The 20,584-nt window shown below is 45.3% G+C and overlaps 1 long non-coding RNA gene across 1 annotated transcript; it reads left to right on the top strand.

Moving 5' to 3' along the window:
* Positions 1–18,574: 18,574 nt before the first annotated feature.
* On the top strand, positions 18,575–19,964 carry LOC142930542 (uncharacterized). Its single transcript, XR_012946495.1, has 3 exons — positions 18,575–19,183; positions 19,571–19,636; positions 19,833–19,964. It is a non-coding gene; the product is annotated as an uncharacterized LOC142930542 (long non-coding RNA).
* Positions 19,965–20,584: the final 620 nt, after the last annotated feature.

A 20,584-nucleotide genomic window follows, 5' to 3' on the forward strand; every position in this document is an offset into this window, starting at 1 on the left:
CTTGCCGTGTGGCCACCTGCGATTCGAAGGAGCAATGCAGCAAAACGAGGAAGAAAAATCACGAAACACTTCGTGGATTCTGTGGCGCTTTCAAAGTTTGTCGCTGCACAGTATTTGATTGAGAATGTTTAGTGAGCATACGAAGGTTAAATAGTTTTACGTTTTTAAAACGTCGGATTTGGGCACGGCACGTCGCCAGACCGGTGTGCAACAACGACGGTGGGAGTGCCTGCCAAGAGCACGTCTACCCATGAGATGGAGCGCTGATATCTGCTCCTGCGAATTAAGGCACGTACTAAGTGCATTAATTCAAACCTGTAAGTGATGAGAAAATACATCGCTACATAAAAAAAAACAATTATGCAGGCTTGGTGGTGGTGGTGGTGGTGGGGTGGATTGTTAGATCGCATCCTCTTGAAGCCACAATATAAAGTTGCGATGTCCCTGTTTAAATCCACGATAAACGTGTGCGCACACAAGGGGCACGCGAGCATGGAAAAGACGAATTGAAGCCCCGGGTGCCATGACTCTCGCCGCCCAATTTTCGCTCTCGCCCGCCCGCGCGTGTCGGCAAACTGGACAAAGGAAGGGGTTGGGGGGGGGAGAGTTGTGGGGGGGGGGGTGCTTTTCTGAACGTGAAATTGCTAAAAAACATTCCCTTGAGCCAGGAGTTTAATTCATGACCACGCTTTGTGTGCGTGCGTGTGGCACAATATAAAGGTTCTCTCAAAGGACACTCGACTGCCGCTTGGCCTCTGCGTGGCCCGGTTATTACTTCGCACAACACGTAGCACTCCAAACCGATAATCTCAAGTGGAAAAATGGAAGAAAAAAATAATAATTCCATCTGCGGAATCATCAACGTCATTTCACTCTTGGCAAAAAAAAGGGAGAGGTCAGTTGGGCAGATGTTAATTTGGAGAGAAGTGTGAGATTTAATTTTATTTGCCTTGTGTTTTGCCTTGTTAAAAAATTTTTTTTACATATATTGGGGTGACAGCATGGTGTGCCTCGCAGCAAAAAGCACCTGAGGTCGACTCCTGACTCGGGTGCCTTTGTGCGTGCATCTCGGACGTTCTCCAACTGTTCCACGTTGCGTTTTCCCCCAGGCTCTAGGGATTCTTGCCATAATCGCAAACAAACATACAATGCAACTGGTATTGGCCAAACATGCTAAATGCTGAATATGTACCTCCAAGTTACTCAATTGGGGTTACATACCCAGCAACAATCGCCCATTGCTGTTAAAACATGGTCGGACCCTCCTGAAAACAAGCATAATAAATTAGCATAATAAATAATAAATTAGCATAATAAATAATAAATTAGCATAATAAATAATACATTGAAATACTTTTAATATTTACAGTGAGGGAAAAAAATTATTTGATGCCCTGCTGATTTTAAGCGTTTGCCCATTGACAAAGAAATTATCAGTCTATAATTTTAATGGTAGGTTTATTTGAACAGTGAGAGACAGAATAACAACAAAAAAAATCCAGAAAAACGCATGTCAAAAATGTTATAAATTGATTTGCATTTTAATGAGGGAAATAAGTTTTTGACCCCTCTCAATCAGAAAGATTTCTGGCTCCCACGTGTCTTTTATACAGGTAACGAGCTGAGATTAGGAGCACACTCTTATAGGGAGTGCTCCTAATCTCAGCTTGTTACCTGTATAAAAGACACCTGTCCACAGAAGCAATAGATCAGATTCCAAACTCTCCACCATGGCCAAGACCAAAGAGCTCCCCAAGGATGTCAGGGACAAGATTGTAGACCTACACAATGCTGGAATGGGATACAAAACTCTTTGGTTCTATTCAGTAAAGTCACCTACATGACTTTACCGAATAGAACCAAAGACCATTGCCAAGCAGCTTGGTGAGAAGACGACAACAGTTGGTGCGATTATTCGCAAATGGAAGAAACACAAAATAACTGTCAATCTCCCTCGGCCTGGGGCTCCATGCAAGATCTTACCTCGTGGAGTTGCAATGATCATGAGAACGGTGAGGAATCAGCCCAGAACTACACGGGAGGATCTTGTCAATGATCTCAAGGCAGCTGGGACCATAGTCACCAAGAAAACAATTGGTAACACTACGCCGTGAAGGACTGAAATCCTGCAGCGCCCGCAAGGTCCCCCTGCTCTGTTTAACACGTAGGCGAAAGCCTACGTGTTAAACTGAAAGCACATATACATGCCTGCCTGAAGTTTGCCAATGAACATCTGAATGATTCAGAGGACAACTGGGTGAAAGTGTTGTGGTTAGATGAGACCAAAATGGAGCTCTTTGGCATCAACTCAATTCGCCGTGTTTGGAGGAGGAGGAATGCTGCCTATAACCCCAAGAACACCATCCCCACCGTCAAATATTGTGGAAACATTATGCTTTGGGGGTGTTTTTCTGCTAAGGGGACAGGACAACTTCACTGCATCAAAGGCACGATGGACGGGGCCGTGTACCGTCAAATCTTGGGTGAGAGCCTCCTTCATTCAGCCAGGGCATTGAAAATGGGTCGTGGATGGGTATTCCAGCATGGCAATGACCCAAAACACACGGCCAAGGCAACAAAGGAGTGGCTCAAGAAGAAGCACATTAAGGTCCTGGAGTAGCCTAGCCAGTCTCCAGACCTTAATCCCATAGAAAATCTGTGGAGGGAGCTGAAGGTTCGAGTTGCCAAACGTCAGTCTCGAAACCTTAATGACTTGGAGAAGATCTGCAAAGAGGAGTGGGACAAAATCCCTCCTGAGATGTGTGCAAACCTGGTGGCCAACTACAAGAAACGTCTGACCTCTGTGATTGCCAACAAGGGTTTTGCCACCATGTACTAAGTTATGTTTTGCAGAGGGGTCAAATACTTATCTCCCTCATTAAAATGCAAATCAATTTATATCATTTTTGACATGCGTTTTTATGAATTTTGTTGTTATTCTGTCTCTCACTGTTCAAATAAAGCTACCATTAAAATTATAGACTGATCATTTCTTTGTCAGTGGGCAAACGTACAATATAAGCAGGGAATCAAATACTTTTTTCCCTCACTAATCAATCTCCTGTGTTAATCTGCTGGGAGGCAGTTCGCTACCCTTTCAGTGATTCCAAAATATCAGGCGCTCTTTCGTTCGGTGTTTCCCAAGAATGTGCACCCTTCGCTTCACACTTTAAATCCACACGGCGACGATGCGAACACCACGTTCGCCTCTGCCGCGACATCTCGCTCAAAGGTAATTACTTGTCACGGCCACTGTCACGGACTGTTGCCAGACCGCCTCTTAACTGTGGAACACGGCGACCGTCCCCTTCGCGCGGCAGCAGTGATTGGCTGTTTCTCTCGTTCACGCGGCAGCCAATCACACGGAGGGGCGCACGTGGTGTGGACCTCAAGCCGGGATGGTCCACTGCTGTGCGATTGGTCGGCGACATCAAGTCGCTGTCATTATCGCCGTAACCCGTTCGCCTGCAACCGCTTTGTCCACGAGCCGAGCGAGCAGTTGGGCGAAGGAGGCCGACGAAACGGCGTTTACTGTTCGGGATCGGAACGGCCAACCGTAGTTCGCGAGCATGCTGGGCAGATCGACGCTTGAATGCCGACGAGGCATTTGGCGATGTCGCGTCGGCAGCGTCGCGCAAGCGCGCGCACGAATTGCGTGCTGCGAAGCACGGGCCACGACCACAAATACGCCGCCTGTTATTATCTTTTTTTTTATTTTAAGGCCACGGTGGTGTTGACGGACGTGTCTGAAAACGTGGTCGTGTGCTCCCGAAAGCGGAGTCCGTCTCTGCTGTTAAGCTAACCGGGCTGTGCAGCTGCTCGCAACTGGTTGGCAGAGACATCTGCACAGCGGCGATGCGGTTGCATGCGACTGAGTTGCTCAACCGATCGCTCGTCAGGCGCGACCAGGCTTGACGCGGTGCGCTGGTGACGTGATGACGCCAGGATCGACCCCGGTGTATGATGCCAGGCACGATGGGACAATGCATCCTATGGTCACCATTGCACCTTCTGCTGTGACAAAAAATAATCGACTGCATTGAATGCGCGTGTTGGCGCCGTTAATTGCAGCCTGCAAACACTTTTCTGTCCGACGAGTGCGTCATCATTTGCGTGATGCGTTTAGAATTGGTTAAAATCATGAATTATTTTTACTTTCGAACCTTCTTTTCCTGAAAGCAAATGAGAACATTTGTATCATGTAACGATTGTGAATTCCTCCACCTGCTCAAGTGAGGGTCGCCCAGTGCTCATCTCTATTGGTGGCCACGTGTCAGTGGTGGAAACTCCACTTTATCATCACAGGGCGCCAGTCCCTTGATAGAACAACCAATGCTGACCTCTGACAAGAGTAGTACCCATTTAACACTCTCCCGTTCCCAGATGTCTGCAAGTTTGCAGGGCGTGGGTCCCGTTCACCACTGAATCTCGGAATGCGCAAGCAATTCGGCGGTAATTTTGTTTCGAGGGGCGTATCACCGTTTTTTTTTTAAGAAATTGTACTCACCGCAGAGAACTGTAGTGACACGACCGCACTCTATGATAGCTGGCGGAAAACTGCGCCACACGCCCTCCCGCATGGCCTTGCGGGAGCCTCAATACTGATGAAGTAATTTTATTTTAAAAATTATTCCGATTCCGTTCCGATGACGTCCGTTTTAATTTACACTAAGTCAGACGCAGACCAGGATTGTCCACCGCACCATCTGAGATCAGACACTATCAGAACGCCAAAACAACGTTTTCCTATAGCCGTGGGGGTGGGGACTGAGCAGTCAGCTCCTGTGTAGGTTTCGCGGTTGTGGTGTAGAGCCCCAATATGTTTTTGGGTTGTACCGCGCCAAGTTTATCGGCACGACCCCCGACGTTTCCCTCCGCATTCTGGAAGCTTCTTCAGAAACCACGTTGGTCAGCTCACCACACAGCCGCTCATTTACGTTCTCGGAAGGAGCTCCCGGCGCGTATAGTGAAACGTCGGGTGTCGCGCCGATGAAAAACACGGAGTATAACCCGAAAAACACATCGGAGAGCGGCACAGGTAGCTTCGTGGAAGGATGGAGATATAAGAAAAAAATGTGCCGTTGGTGATTCATGCAGACGTTACTTTTGATTACCTTCTGGGTCCCCACGCTTAATTTGTCTTTCCATCGCATGGCACAAATAGTAATTATTACTGCTCCACTGCGTATTGACGCACGTAAAATGCCTCCCGCCGCTTGCAGAGATTAGCCTTCTTCCAACGCCACGGGAAGCGGCTCTTGAATTTCCTCCCATTTCAGGCTTCCCCCATGGGCCGCCCTTTTTTTCACACGGTGAGAAATGAGTTCAGATTTTTTTTTCGAAGGCCGCTCTTAAGGCTCCACGAGAAAACCTAGGGTGTTCGTCTTCTCAGACACAACAGCATTTAACAGACTGTTGAGGCGAGTGTTGTTAGCGAGCGCCTATGAAGGCCAGAATGTCACACGACGGGATGAGTGGCCAACACCACGCCCAGCCGCCTTTGTTTTTTGCGCACCTTACCAGGTACTCGTTTGAGGCTGAGCCGACCCAGGGGAGGCCCAGGACAGGTTCAGATAATCGTCACTCGTGTTGGCCGCGAGCGGGAATCAAACTCGGGTGGCCAGGTTCGTAGCGCAGCGTAGCGCTAACCGCTACACTACCAGGAAGGACGACAAAAACGACAACTCACTCTGTCACTGATACCCTTAACCAGTGCAGGACCCCAGCCACCCATGCGCCCCTTGTGGAGTTTCACGATTGAAACTCCACAAGGGGCGATTCTTCGGGTAAGGCCCTTCATTAAAAAAAAATCGCTCGCACTCCAAACGCATGCGCACTCATAGGAAGCTGTCTCGCGCAATACCTCTGCATCACCTGGCATTGCCCGTGTACATAAAATTATTGTTTGAGCTGAACGATTCTCACACCCAAATGTTTAATTTCGATACGACGCTCTACTTGAAATTAAGTCGAGCACCTCCAGGACAATGCGGGGAGTAAGACGAACCACTTCGCCTCAGCCGGATTCTCAAACAGTTTACTTACAGCCCTTTGCGTATGTAAGTACTAACTTCTTTCGCACCGTACGTAGCCAACCGTGCTAATCCAATGCTGGATTATGGGCCTTCCTAAGCCGTGTGGGACTTAGGGGATATTTGACCATACTTCACCATGCTACTCAGTGCAGGTTGGATAAAGGTGGGCATCATTGACGTGGGAGCATAGAAGTGGAAATTGGTAGGCAACTTGGTGAATGAATGCCAATGTCGAGGTTTTAATCGAGTGATAACCATCACTGACCACAAATATCACATCTCTGAATACAAGATCTGTGCCGAGCCCAAACCGAGCCTTTAAATTGATCTATACTTACGTGGGCACCTTTTAGATTATATTCTTAGCTCTTTCGGTAAAGTCACGTTGAAGGGAAACAATAAAATATATATAAAACAATAAAAATTCTCACGACGTTTCGACCATAACACAAACGGTCATCATCAGGTGATGATGAATTTTTGTTGTTTTATATATATTTTATTGTTTCCCTTCAACGTGACTTTACCGAAAGAGCTAAGAATATGAATTACTGCAGTCACGAAAGCTTTAAATCAAAACCTTTTAGATTGTCTGCGTTTGAGTCCAACAAGGCTCAAGCTAGCACGCCACGTTGGTGATGTGACCTCGACTCTCAGGCGCCCGGATTGGTGGCATCTCGCCACAAACGGTGACAACAGCGGCCTCATTCTACAAACTTCCAGCATCCGCAATATCCGCCAAAAAATGCCCGCCAACAAAAAAAACACGTTAAAGATTTGTTCATTAATTTCCAGAGTTACGTTTGCACCGAGCGATGATTGCATTTTATAAAAAATTCAGAGTGCCATGTTATATGTGAACATAATCAGGTAATTAATGTAAGAAATAAGTATTACAAGTTAAAACGTTGTGCTTTACACACTTTGACATCTACATGCTATATTCTACTTCCATATCCATTTTAAGAATCCACCATTAGAATCCACCATTGGCTACGTACAGTGTGAAAGAAGCTCAACGTACATTCATAAGTTACTGAATTATTTCCCTGTGCCTAATATACCCCTCACGTGACCCTCAATATTTTTAGTCACCCCGATACCCCGTGCGGACATCGGCCAGCGGGTAATTGTGATCTTAGTCTCTGTGGAAATCATTGCATCCTTTGTAACGGTCTCCCATACGCACGCACATTATTATCATTGCCATTCAAGCAACAGACAGATATTTCCCATACAACGCAATTGAGAAATCTGCGTGGAGAACGCATGCTCTTTGCTCTTTGGCCTTGGGTGGGCATACATCAGAATCAATGGGCGGAGTTTGGCGTGGTGGGGGCACGGAGGGGGCAATACCCCCGCAAACTGGACACCTTCATAAATTTACTTTCAGTAGTTTACAATAAAGATTAGAAAAACAAAATTATATCCACCCGCAATTCCTAATGTGATGGACAAAGCGACCCCCCCCCCCCCCCCACAATATAGAAGTCAAACTCTGCCTGTGCCTTTCATGCAGTGTTTATTAAGCTTTGTTTGGGCCCAGAAAAACAAGCATCAGGCTTTCCCGAGCAATATCATCCATAAGAGGTTTTGTGGGGAGGTTGGATCGAGTTTTTTGGCCCACGGACCACCCAGCCAGCCAGCCGCACCCCTGGTGACAAAACGCATTCAACTTCTGTCTCTCTATCTCTCTAAACATCAGCGATACTAAATTATTCATGTTACCGGAACATAAAAACATTTCATTTTTTTAAGCACAGCTGTAAGGTATGTTTCATGTGGTAGAGGGCACGGGGGCATTTAGATCTTATTCTTAAGGTAGTTTAACGAGGGTGTTTTTAAAAATTGTATTTAATATCATCGGTTAAATCTTAATTAATTTCCTAAAAACAAAATGTATTAACGTCATATTATTATTATTATTTCCGGATCAAGCTGCATTTGCATGGGAGCAGCGCGGACCACGTGGAGGACCTCGAGCGGTGTGACCGGCGACCGCACTCTCGAAAACCACCGCTCTCACGTCTCGTCGGACGGGGAACATCGCTTCACAGCCACGTCCTGCTCGCCACGCAACCCGTGACTCTTCGATGACAAACATGTGTGACGTCACCTACCGGCAAGCTCGATCATTCTGGGGCCCCTGCCCTTTACGCGTGCGATTTCACACGTGCCAAGCTCCGCTGGTCATTACACCTGTGCAAATAACTTGACGCCGGTCACATTCAAAGAGTCGAGGCGACTTTTTTTTTTGGCTCGCGTAAGCGTTGAGGAGGTTTCTCGTCTTCTGCTTACAGCCCTGGCGCCCCGTGGAGGTAGATTCCATGCTTCCATTGTTACTGCTACGACGTTTGTTCACCTAGTACAGCTGTAATTGAGTCTCCTAACTCTTTTTTCTCAGGAGGTGACCGCAGTAAGGGGGGCAATGATCGCTATGTATAATCCCAACTGAGTAATTTGCGGTGTGATTTTTAAAAAATGTTTAAAAAAATGTGAGCAATAACACCGTCACACGAATGGCCTACTCTTGCGTATGAGTAGGGCGGCCGTAGAGATTCGAACCGCAAACTTCTGCAAGAAGTGGAAAACGCGCCAATGCTAGGCCACGCCATGGCGCCATGACATGGGCAAGTCAAATGTCGACTTCCCCACGAAGTGGTACTAATTTTATCGACCCCAGAGTGATGATGTGCTTAGTCAATCTCCAACATTGATTTGAACTCGCAATATTATGCTTGCGAGTCGCTCGCTCTACCGCCGAGCCACTTGGGCTGGTGGTATCAAATCAATGGTGCCGTGTAGTTGAGATGTTAACTACCTCGTCTGGTATACAGGAGGTCGTTGGTTCGATCTCAACCCTGATGCCTGTATATTTGGAGTTTGCATACTCTCCCCGAGGTCACATGGATTATGCTCCTGGTCCTCAGGTTTTTCCCTCCATATTTAGAAACATCCTTTTAGAGTATTTGGCTGCTATAAATTTCCATGTGCCAAACCACTTCGTTGAGCTATCATTAGTGACCAGGTCGCTTCTGAAATAGAGCTGTATAGCTGAGTGGGCCATACCTGGTAAAATAAAAAGTTTAGTTTTCAGTGTGCACATTCAATGAGTGATTTAGGTCTATGGTGGTGTAATTACTTCAGCTGGGCCAGACTCATTAATAAAACACGTGCTTAACCGCGCCGATGAGTGACGTGGTTTGGGACGTGACGGTTAAATAGCCGTAACAACGTAACGCAAAACTTGAGTCGAATATAACATTGGGAGAAATGTCCGTGACCACAGCGAAAGGGTGGAGCGCGCCTGTGAGGTTGCCCACCGTGGAGATGGAGCGATGAGTTCAGCTCATGGGCAGGTGCGAGATGGACCGTCCTATTATAAGACTTCGGGGAAAAGGTGACGGTTTAATTAATGGGTGGTGGTGACAGCCTGGGGGAAGGCCTTCATCGAGGAGTGGTTAGATCGTGGCTGATTAAGATGACATTTACTTTAAAATGATACTACAGGAAAACATGGAAATAAAAGCATTTTTGTGTTAATAATATAGTAACGCATTATAATAACATGAGAAAATGTGCCTTATAAAGCCGGTTTTAGAGTTCCAGGACTGTTTGATAAATGGCCACTATTTAAACTTTGATTTTAATGTTCGGTCATAAAACTAAATATATTAAGGTACGTGTTCTTGGTTCCTTCGGTAAAGTCACGTAGAAGGGAAACAATAAATAATAAAAATATAAAACAATAAAATTCTCGACGTTTCGACTGCAACACAAGCAATCATCATCAGGTGTGAAAACCACAGCAAGAACATTTGAAAAAAGTGGCGTTTTTTTAACGTTAGCACCACGGAGAGCGATTTGGCAGTTATTCAGATGGACGAGTCCATCTATGTTCGGAAAAGATGAAGGGGGAGACGAAAATAATGGATGTGGTCTGAAAGTCACCGTAAGCGTTAATAATCAATTAAGACCCGAAATGGTTTATCACATCCTTCCAATGATTGCTAATCCAGAATCCATCTTCTCAGTTGAAATTGTCTGTGTTTGTATATGTGGATAGCCTCATGAACGAATCTCTCATGGTAGCCAGATGGCTTGCAAAGAACCTCTGTCTTGGAGAAGTCAATGTCATGTGAGCCTACTGAATTATAACAATGATCTGCCACGGCCGAGGTGTTGGTCCTACCGTGTTTTAGGTCTGCTTTGTGTTCACGGATGCGGCCCGAGACATGTCTTTTGGTTTCTCCAATGTAACTACTACCACAGAGGCAACTTAGTTTGTAGACACCAGGGTACTGTATGTCCGGAATCACATCTTTTACAGACGGAACCAGATCACGGATTTATGTAATGTGTTGAATCGGACATGGATCTTGTGTTCATTCAAGATTTTGGAGATCTTTTTTGTGATCCCCGCAATGTAGGGTAAAGTGATGGTTTTGAATGGCTCCTCAAGAGGGTCCTTATTCTTGGTTGGAGTGATAGCTTTGCGGATTGTGTAGTCGGAGTAACCATTAACCTTAAGAGCTTGGTGTACGTGCTTGAGTTCACTGGCTATGTGTTCCTGGTCGGATATGCATTGGGCTCTATGGTGCAGAGTCTTGAGGGAATTCTTCTGTGATGGATGATGGTGGGAATCCGGTTTCAGGTAAGCATCCGTATGGGTAGCTTTCCTGTAGACAGAGTGAACCATCATGTCTATTTTTTATTCGGATCTCCAAAAAAGGTAGCTTGCCATCCTTTTCGACTTCCATGGTAAATCTGATGGCTGGGTGTATGGAATTGATGTGGTCGAGGAATTGGTCTAGAGCAGGCCAGCCATGTGGCCAGATGATAGGGGGGGAGCCCATTGGGGTGCCCTCAGTTTGTTTGTAGAAAGTTCCATTCCAAGTGAAGTATGTATTGGTTAAGCAGGGGGGGGGGGTACCTCAGTATTTAGTCCTTGATGAAACCGGATTCCCACCACCATCCATCCCAGAAGAATTCCCTCATCAAGACTCTGCACCATAGAGCCCAATGCATATCCGACCAGGAACACATAGCCAGTGAACTCAAGCACGTACACCAAGCTCTTAAGGCTAATGGTTACTCCGACTACACAATCCGCAAAGCTATCACTCCAACCATGAAGAAGGACCCTCTTGAGGAGCCTTTCAAAACCATCACTTTACCCTACATTGTGGGGATCACAAAAAAAGATCTCCAAAATCTTGAATGAACACAAGATCCAGGTCCGGTTCAACACATTACATAAAATACGTGATCTGGTTCCGTCTGTAAAAGATGTGATTCCGGACATACAATACCCTGGTGTCTACAAACTAAGTTGCCTCTGTGGTAGTAGTTACATTGGAGAATCCAAACAAACATGTCTCGGACCGCATCCGTGAACACAAAGCAGACCTGAAATACGGTAGGACCAACACCTCGGCCGTGGCAGATCACTGTTATAATTCAGTAGGCTCACATGACATTGACTTCTCCAAGACAGAGGTTCTCTGCAAGCCGTCTGGCTACCATGAGATATTCGTTCATGAGGCCATCCACATATACAAACACAGAGACAATTTCAACCGAGCAGATGGATTCTGGCTTAACAATCATTGGAAGGATTTGATAAACCATTTCGGGTCTTAATTGATTGTTCACGCTTATGGTGGCTTTTAGACCGAATCCATTATTTTCGTCTCCCCCCTCCTCTTTTCCGAACATAGATGGACTCGTCCATCTGAATGACTGCCAAATCGCTCTCCGTGGTGCTAACGTTTAAAAAACGCCACTTTTTTCAATTTTTCTTGCTGTGGTTTTCACACCTTATGATGATTGCTTGTGTTGCAGTCGAAACGTCGTGAGAATTTTGTTGTTTTATATTTGTATTATTTTATTGTTTCCCTTCTACATGACTTTACCGAAAGAACCAAGAATATGAATCCCTGCAGTCACGAAAGCTTTAAATCAAAACATTGAAGTACATGAAGGTCTTAATTATTAATGATATGGTGGTTACAGACTCGCATACTATCCACGTCTTATTTGTATGGCAAATATAAATTTTGCTTGCTCTCGTTTATCAGCACATTTCCGTGCAGAGCTGTGAGTGCGTCGGAAGCTCTTTTAAACATTGCCCAGCGCGATAAAACAGACGCTGAAATAACGGCAAAGTGGGAAGGCAAACACGCAGTGAGCCAACTAGTGCCAACTGCCACCTCCAAGCTTTGCGGTCCCTCTATTTGGTAAGGTGTCATCAGCCGGAGCACCCAGAAACAAAATGAATCCATGCGTGCGACGGGGCAATATGAATGTCTCAGTGGTTCTTAATCTGGGGGTGCTAGATGCCCTTTCTGCGGGGTGCGAGATATGGCCAGATTTTTTGTTTAGCAGATAAATAATAGAAATACAATTAAAGCATGGGCACGGAAGTTACAATTACTTTGTTAAATCAAACCTATGTATACTCTTTGGTTCTTTCGGTAAAGTCACGTAGATAGAAAACTATTAATAGATCACGACGTTTCGATCGCAACACAAGCGACCGTCTTCATTATAACAAAAAAATACGACTGTGAACCAAAGGGGTGAAACGCTGCTGTAAAGGTTAAGAACCAGTGCTCTATCTCATAGGTATTGAGTAGGTGGGGTTCCCCTTTGCTATGCATCCTTCTCAAATTAGCACGGTTGGCTGCGTACGGTCCAAAAAAAAGTTCAGCATAGATACGTACAAGTGAGTTTCGCAACATTTGTGCGATCCACAAACCCTCACCTCCACAGTTCTGGATGGCAGGTGTGCACAGCCACCACAGCCGTGGTTAAGACGGCTGTGGTGGCTACGGCGACGGAAATGCCTGGGTCCAATGGTGAAAAAGAAGGAAAAACTGGGTGATTTCAAACTGAAGATGAAACGGACGTTTGGCAATCCACCGCTGGATGATGACCTCCTCCGGTCTCCCCTGTACGGATAATAAGGTTTATCCGACCACACTTCATCACGATGGTCAGTACGGATTGGAGAAGGGTGGGGAGCACAGACACGGAAGCATAGGAGTACTGTACAATGCTTCGTCTGCACTGCCCTGTGCTGCTCCACGATGTAGTCCACTAGAAGCCTGTGAGGTCTGAGTCTTCCACGGTGTTCACCAGAATCAGATTATTTATTTATACTGGAGGAATCCGATGAGCTATAAAGCTTTTTTTCACAGATGTCCAGTGGACAGTGGACATCTGATATCCAGTAGACATCTGTGTCCAGTAGACATCTGTGTCTAGTAGACATCACCCATCCCAGCGGTCCACCCTACTTGGCCCCCGAGATCTGATGAGATCGGGCACATTCTGTGTGATTTGGCCTAAGTTGTAACGGAGAAGTGAATGTATCTCATGAAGTAATTGCAACTTGTAACGCGCCGCGCGGTATTTGCTCGCTCTCGTAGGGAGACAAGCACTCAAGGGGTGCGAGTCGGGAAGCCAGCCGTGCAACGAGCCGGCGCAAACAATTGCCTAAGCTCTGCAGTCCTCTATATATTGAAGGCGTTTACATGGAGGAAACCGGACCACCTGGAGAAAGCCCACGCATGCGAGGGGGAAACGCTCTATCCCATACAGACGCGAATTGGTGAGTCCACATTGTTGCTGCACTGCCACCTGGAAAGTCAGGGTATGGCACCACGATGCCCGTGTAACGCTCAGCATGGCTATTGGGGAGTAACAGGCGAAGTTGCGGGCTATGTTGAAAATGGAGCGTAAACTAGCAGCTGTCTCAAGATAGCACGTTACCGTATTTGAATTGTCAGAGGTAGGTGGAGGAGAAGGATGCCGAGAGAAACAGCGGCAAGCAGGAAAAGAGTTCTCCAGACTGAGCAGTCAGAAACCTGGAGGGTCAGGGTAGAAAATAATGACAGGAAAACGTAAGCGGATTGAATCAGGCAGAGTATGTTGCGGTGGGTAGAACATGTTTAGGATGGAGGAGGGCAGGTTTGCGTGGCATTAACCCCGGTGAACCGAGTTCGATTCCCGCTCACGACCAATAACGGTGGCGATTACCTGAACATGTCCGAGACCTTGCTGAGGTCGACTCAGGTGCTGTGTGTCAGTATCCAGGGGACAAAGGTGGCCCACCCCGGCCACACACCCTGCTGGCCTTCCGAGGTGCTGGCGAGCAGCACTTGCCCCAACAGTCCATTAAAGGCTATAAGGGGGATCTTTGTCTTTGGAGAGCAGGATTAGTTGGGGTTTGTAGTTGGACCCAGAGGTCAGTGACTCGTAGGAATGCTGTTGGCTGATGATGCTCGTTGTAATTACTGGCAAAAAACGTCCTACTAGAATAGTAAAAGTTGTGGGTTTCCTCTCCAACACACTGGTGTGCTGTACTAGTAACGAATTGGCATGCTCTGTTTACGTGACAAACCTTACTAAGTGGTTGTGTCGGGTGACGGCGGGTTTAACGACCCATTTATATTTACGTGAACTCACCCAAAAACCTATTTTAAGGAATGCCTAAATCCGTGTTTTTTGTGACAGTGTAATAATTCACATTGTTGGTTCAATTCCTGCAGGGTATCACAGAGATAATATGGTGATGGTGAGGTGCTGCGGTATTGGTGACATCGATAACCATTTGACTTGATCATCGTGAAAACAAAACATTGCTTTCTCGTACCAAATGTGTGCTTCAATGACCACCCACGTACTGAAAATGTGCCCAGAAATTGTGGGTGACCCTCTTTTTTTATATAATCGGTTCTCGATCTAAAATCAAACCCACATTCCACCACCAAAGAGAGCTGCGATGGGATTAACTTCACGGACACGACTTACGTTTAACCTGGGCAACGACATTCTCTGATCGTCAATGATCGTTGCCAAAGAGTCACCCCCTGTACAAAAGCAAACGCTCGCATAATCCTCAATTCTTACGGGGACATGTTCATTCATACCCTAATTTAGTACTGGCCACGGAGCGCACACACACTCATTCACACGTGTCAACTTTTCGCATTATGTTATTAACCCGGTGTCACAGCTAGGAAAAAGCCATCGAGATGAGGAAGGTTCCCATCAGCCTGGGGGGGGGGGGGGGGGGGTGGGGGGGCATGGATACCCCAATCCGCGAACTACGCATCAGCTGTGCGAGGAATAATTCGTGATCAACACAGCACGGAGCGAAGATGGTTTCAATCGCGGGACTCCCACCTCCCCCCACCCCTACGCAGAGAAGTTTCAATTGCAAGTGTTAGTTTTTGTTTAACAAGGCAAACACTAAAAATTAAATGTGGTTAGTCTCATCTGCTCCAGTGATCTGCATAATTAGATCGCATTCTTATGCATGGCTATTTGGATGCCACGGTAGCTATGCACTTTAAAAATCTGTATTGTAAACGCAACTCAATTGATCTTGATAATGCTGAAGTTGTGTGGAAAATGAGTTACTATTGGCCAAGACTAATTAGAGGATCTATTGAAATTGAGAAAAAAAATTAATTGTAACCGTTCCTATAGCTACAGGCTGCTTGGAAGCGTATTATGATAATTATCAAGTAATTCGCTGTTTAACTGCATCCATATACAGGTCACCATACGTCGATGGTGATTAGTTGTGAGCGGCCAATAACTGGTATCTTTGCACCCACAAACGGCAGAACGTACATACATAATATGCATGCATAATATGCACGCGTGATGTACATACATTATGTATGTTGCTTAAACTCTGAATAACCCAACCAATAATAGATAACCATTGTAATTTACATGAATACATTAACCCCCGCTCCCCCCCGTCTTCGCACCTAATTGGCTCACAAGTGACGACATCACCTCTATCCCTCTATTAAGGCCGAAACAAGATTTCTCTCTCTACAACTCTGGCTGTCGTCTGATGAAGCGCGTTGTTATTACATTACCAGCGAAACGTCGTACTTGAATTGTAAATGTTGTCCTGAACTAGTCATGAATTGGCATGCTTTGTTTACGTGACAAACCTTAGTAATTGGCCATGTCGGGTGGTGGCGGTTTCAACGACACATTTACGCGATCTAACCCAAAAAAACCCTATTATCTTCTTTGGTTCTTTCGGTAAAGTCACGTAGAATGAGAATAACATAATAAATTAATAAAATAACACAATAAAATTCTCACGACGTTTCGGCCACAACACAAGTGGCCATCATCTCATTCTACGTGACTTTACCGAAAGAACCAAAGTAGATGAATCCTTGCAGTCACGAAAGCTTTAAATTGAAACCCTATTATGTTTTTTGTATGTTGAACTTCTTTCGCACCGTACGTAACCAACTGCACTAATCGGAAGTGCGGAGAATGGCAACAAGAGAAACACCAAGGGCAGTTCTAAAGAAGAGTTTTCAATCTAGACGATTTAAAAGTGCATCGCTCCAGTGGCGTCCTAATATCGGAAGGAAGAGCGTTCCAGACGGCCGCAGAAGTGCATCTGAAAGTGCGCGATGCAGTGGCCGTCTTTGTTCGATGGCCGGCCAAACGCCTTGGCAAGGATGACCAGAGTTGGCGTGATGGTTTATGCTCCTTGACGAGATGAGCAAGGTGGGGAGTGATCTCGCAACAGGCGTGACATGGGAAGTTTTTTTTTATATAAGGGTGTTTATTTTCTCTGGGTGTCTATCGACTTTTGGAGTGCCGTCCCGTGTTGGGTTGTTTCACAAATTGCATTGCACGATACAGCTCCCCCTTGTACCGTATGTTATGCGGTGCGATGTCCGACGTTTCGCTCCACGTGCTAGAGAACAACTCCCAAAGCCAGCCAGATGGCTTAGCAGTAGAACAAGCGGCTCGCGAATCAGTAAGTTTCGAGTTCAAATCCTGGCTATGGGTTCATTCATCCCATAATCCCTCCGAGGTTGATTATGGAAAACGTCACGAGGATTGGAGTGCAGTGATTCATTTGGTAATGTTGAATTATGTCTCTGGCTGTACTAAATTTGCTCTTTTATTTATCTGGTAAAGCCCACTGAGCTCTCTTCCAGAGGCGATTGGCCACACATGATAGCTTATCAAAGTGTCTTATATCGTACGTGGGAAGTTACAGAAACCAAATAATATAAACGCACCTTTAGAAATGTGGAGGGTAAAAGTGGAGGGTCCGGAGAAAAATCCATGCAACCACGGGGAGAGAGAGAACGCGCAAACTCCAAAAATCCAGGCGTCAAGGTCGGGGATCGAACCCACGACCTCCTCCTACCAGGTGAGGGATGCAACATCTCGTCACCTCGGAACCCCCTTTGTTTCTAAAATAAAATATCATCAATAAATAGATTTTGAGTATATTATTGTCGCGTGTGTTATAGGGTAGCAAAGCCAGGCAAAAGTGTGCAGTGGCATTTGTGTGTGTGTGTGTGTTAGCGTAACACTGCTTGGGAGCAATTAGCTCCCCACACGATGTTCTCTTGTGCGTATGGCTTTAATATTATCAGCCCGGTCACCAATGACTGTACACAACGTAGCTGGCTGTGACTAATAGGTCTCAACCGGCCCCTTCTCTGTGTTTGCAGACAAGCCTGGTGGGTGGAAGGTTTCCACATGAAAACAAACGTTTGGATAACCGACATTCACCCTACTCAAAGGGCCAATTATTGCATTCATTTGGGCGAGATGGACAGGGTTGGCCTTCCCGCCACAAACTGCAGAGAAAGTTTAACAATTCTTAAAGAATATACTTTTGACATGTTTAAATTGGACTGGAATGGGACAGTATTTTTTTTCTTCCTATGAAGTTGCTATTAAATGAACGGGAAGGCAACCTAATTAAGCAAGATTCTTTAAATAAAAAAAGCGTTTGCTGACTGGCACGCGGGCTGAAAAGTGTGCGGTGGTGACATCACCGGCACGTCTGCGTGATGACGTCACCCCCCGATCCCACCCCTCCCCACCCCCGGTGACCCAACCTCCACTCCACCCGTGTATCCCACGCAATCGCATGGGCAGTGCTCTTTAAGAACAAACATCGTTCCCACTGGTCCGTTTGAACATATGTTTAAAGAAGCTTCCTATTACGCTGGGTTGCATTCAATGTAACGTCATTTCTTAAACGTAGAGCCCCTTGTGAATTCATTGCTGGACGATGCCCCCCCCCACGCCGGATCATTCACAGGGGTTGTTTGGACCGCACTTCACCCCTCGTTGAAGTGGCCAGGAATTCAAACTCAGATCAGCAGATTCACGAGTCGAGCTCCTTATTTTAAAACGAACAACACGGTCATTCTATATAAAAATATATATATATATAAGAAGAGGTTTTACCCTTTCTGGCAATAAAACATTTGCGTTAAGAAGTTCAAACATCAAATATAAACCTTTTGCAAAGAACGGGGTGTTTGCTGTTTTTATTTTTGCTGTTTTTATTTTTGAAAGAATCCTGTCTGCATTAACCACACGTACTTGTGGTGAACATGCAAAAAGAATCCTGTCTGCATTAACCACACGTACTTGTGGTCAAGGGCGCCGTAAAGGGGTGGAAGGTTAGGACGATTCTAAGGGCCCAGGCTGATTTAGGGCCCAGAAGAGCAGACCCCCCTTTTTCGTTTCTTATTTATTTTCTCTTTTTTATACATGCATTAAATGTGCTAGGGCCCCTCATGCACTAAATGTGTATTTTGTCCGTTTTGACCATAGATTTAATATTTAAAAAACAAGTAATGTATTTACTGTTTCAGTCACACCCCTCCCCCTCACAATGGTTCATTCCACCTGCGCTGTCCGAGCTACGATCGCTAGTGTAGCGTCTCTTGCTTATTGTACTTGCTATGATGCAGTGCAGACAGTGACACACGCAGGCATGTCACATCAAAAGTCAGGGCATCAAAAACGGAAAGAAAATAAGGAAAGAGAAGACAGAGAACGCCGAAGTCGACAGTATGTCACAGTTTTTCAAAAAGAAAGGTAGCTTGCCCTATTCCTGTATTCCAAAACTTTCAGAGTTACTTATTTTTGTTGCTACATGACCTGCTTTTATCTAGCTAGCTTAGTAAAATAATTACTGAATTATGATTTACATCCAACAATAATAACATCTCTGCTGTCTCCGGGGTTATCATGTCTCGTAGACACAGATTCAGCGGCTGCTGCACACCCACGTCCTCCTTCCCCCACGTCCCCCGTCCCCGTCTCAGCCGAACAAGGTGAACCTGAGCGCGAAACTTCACGAAGATTGAAGCCTCTAAACACGTATTATCTACTGTGTTCGCCACATGATGATAACTTTACAAAACAAAAAGTAATCTACACGCTTCAAAAAATACAAAATCAGTTTGCCGTGTGTGTGTCGTGTGTTCTGTGAAGTGACAGTGCTGCTGCTACGATCGATGCTGTCAAACTTTACATTCTTAATGTGAATAAAATGCCCCAGAAAAAATAATATAAAATTGAATAAAACATGTGTCTGTAGTAACCACTGGCTATAAGGAGTTTACAAAATAGATATTTTAATATTTTATATTAAGAAAACTAAATAGGCCAATAAAAATAATATGGTTATTATTACGTGTGTGTGTGTTTGACTTATACAGATGCAGAGTCAGCTTTATTGTCTGCACCTCGTTCTCCTACTAATGACCCAGTCCTCTCAGTGTCAGGTAAGGTGAACATGGTCAGCTACCAAGGTAGTAAAAAACTAATTAAGTTTTGGATTGTCTAATTTTTTTCTTGTGTTGTATAGTTATATGTTTCATATAATATTATTCAACAATGCAGTTACGAAAATATTAATTCTAAGCTGTAACTTGTTGTTGACTGGGGGACAAACATGATTTTGCTATCCTAACCCCACAGAAACAAGAGAGAGACAGAGAGTTTTGCCAGGAAAGAGTGTGGAAGTTGAGGAAGCGGTGAGAATAGTGGAATATGAGAGCACAGAGGGAGCCCTAAGTGTAAAGGAAGATCACAGAAGAGAGGAAGATGAGAGAACAGAGGAAGCCATGAGAGCAGACTTAGAGGAAGATGAGAGAACAGGGGAAGCCATGAGAGCAGACTCAGAGGAAGATGAAGAAGAGACTGTTGTGTCAAATGATCCTGGTTTGTGGCCAGCAAAAATTAGCAATGCAGACGGAGAAAAAATTGTGGAAAAAATAGCTTCTTCTAAAGATAAAGAACAAGAAATGCCACATGATTCAAAAGGTAAAGCCTTCCCCGAATACCTCAAGTACACAAAGTCAGGAAATTGCAGGGAAAAGATTAAGAGAGACTGGGTCATTTACAGCCAAAGCACAAATGCACTATTTGTATTCCTTGTGTATTATTTGGTCATGAGCTAAATAAACCTTGTAAGAGCGCACTAAGCAGTCAACATGGTTATAAAATCAAAGACATAACATGGCGTCGAATGTATGATAAATTCCCTAACCACGAAAGCAGCATAGCACACAGGGAGTGCTACTTTAAATGGAAACCTTACAACAGTCTGTAATGGCAGCTGTCCCTGGGGGAATAGACAGCAAGCTGAAGAAGCTCATACAAACAGAAATAGACAAAAATAGAGCTCTTCTGAAGAGGATACTAGATGTAACCTTGTTCTTGGCCTCTCG

This window comes from Petromyzon marinus, chromosome 41, assembly GCF_048934315.1.
Source record: "Petromyzon marinus isolate PM22_M1 ecotype Great Lakes invasive population chromosome 41, UKy_Petmar_22M1.pri1.0, whole genome shotgun sequence".
Taxonomy (NCBI): Eukaryota; Metazoa; Chordata; class Hyperoartia; order Petromyzontiformes; family Petromyzontidae; genus Petromyzon; species Petromyzon marinus.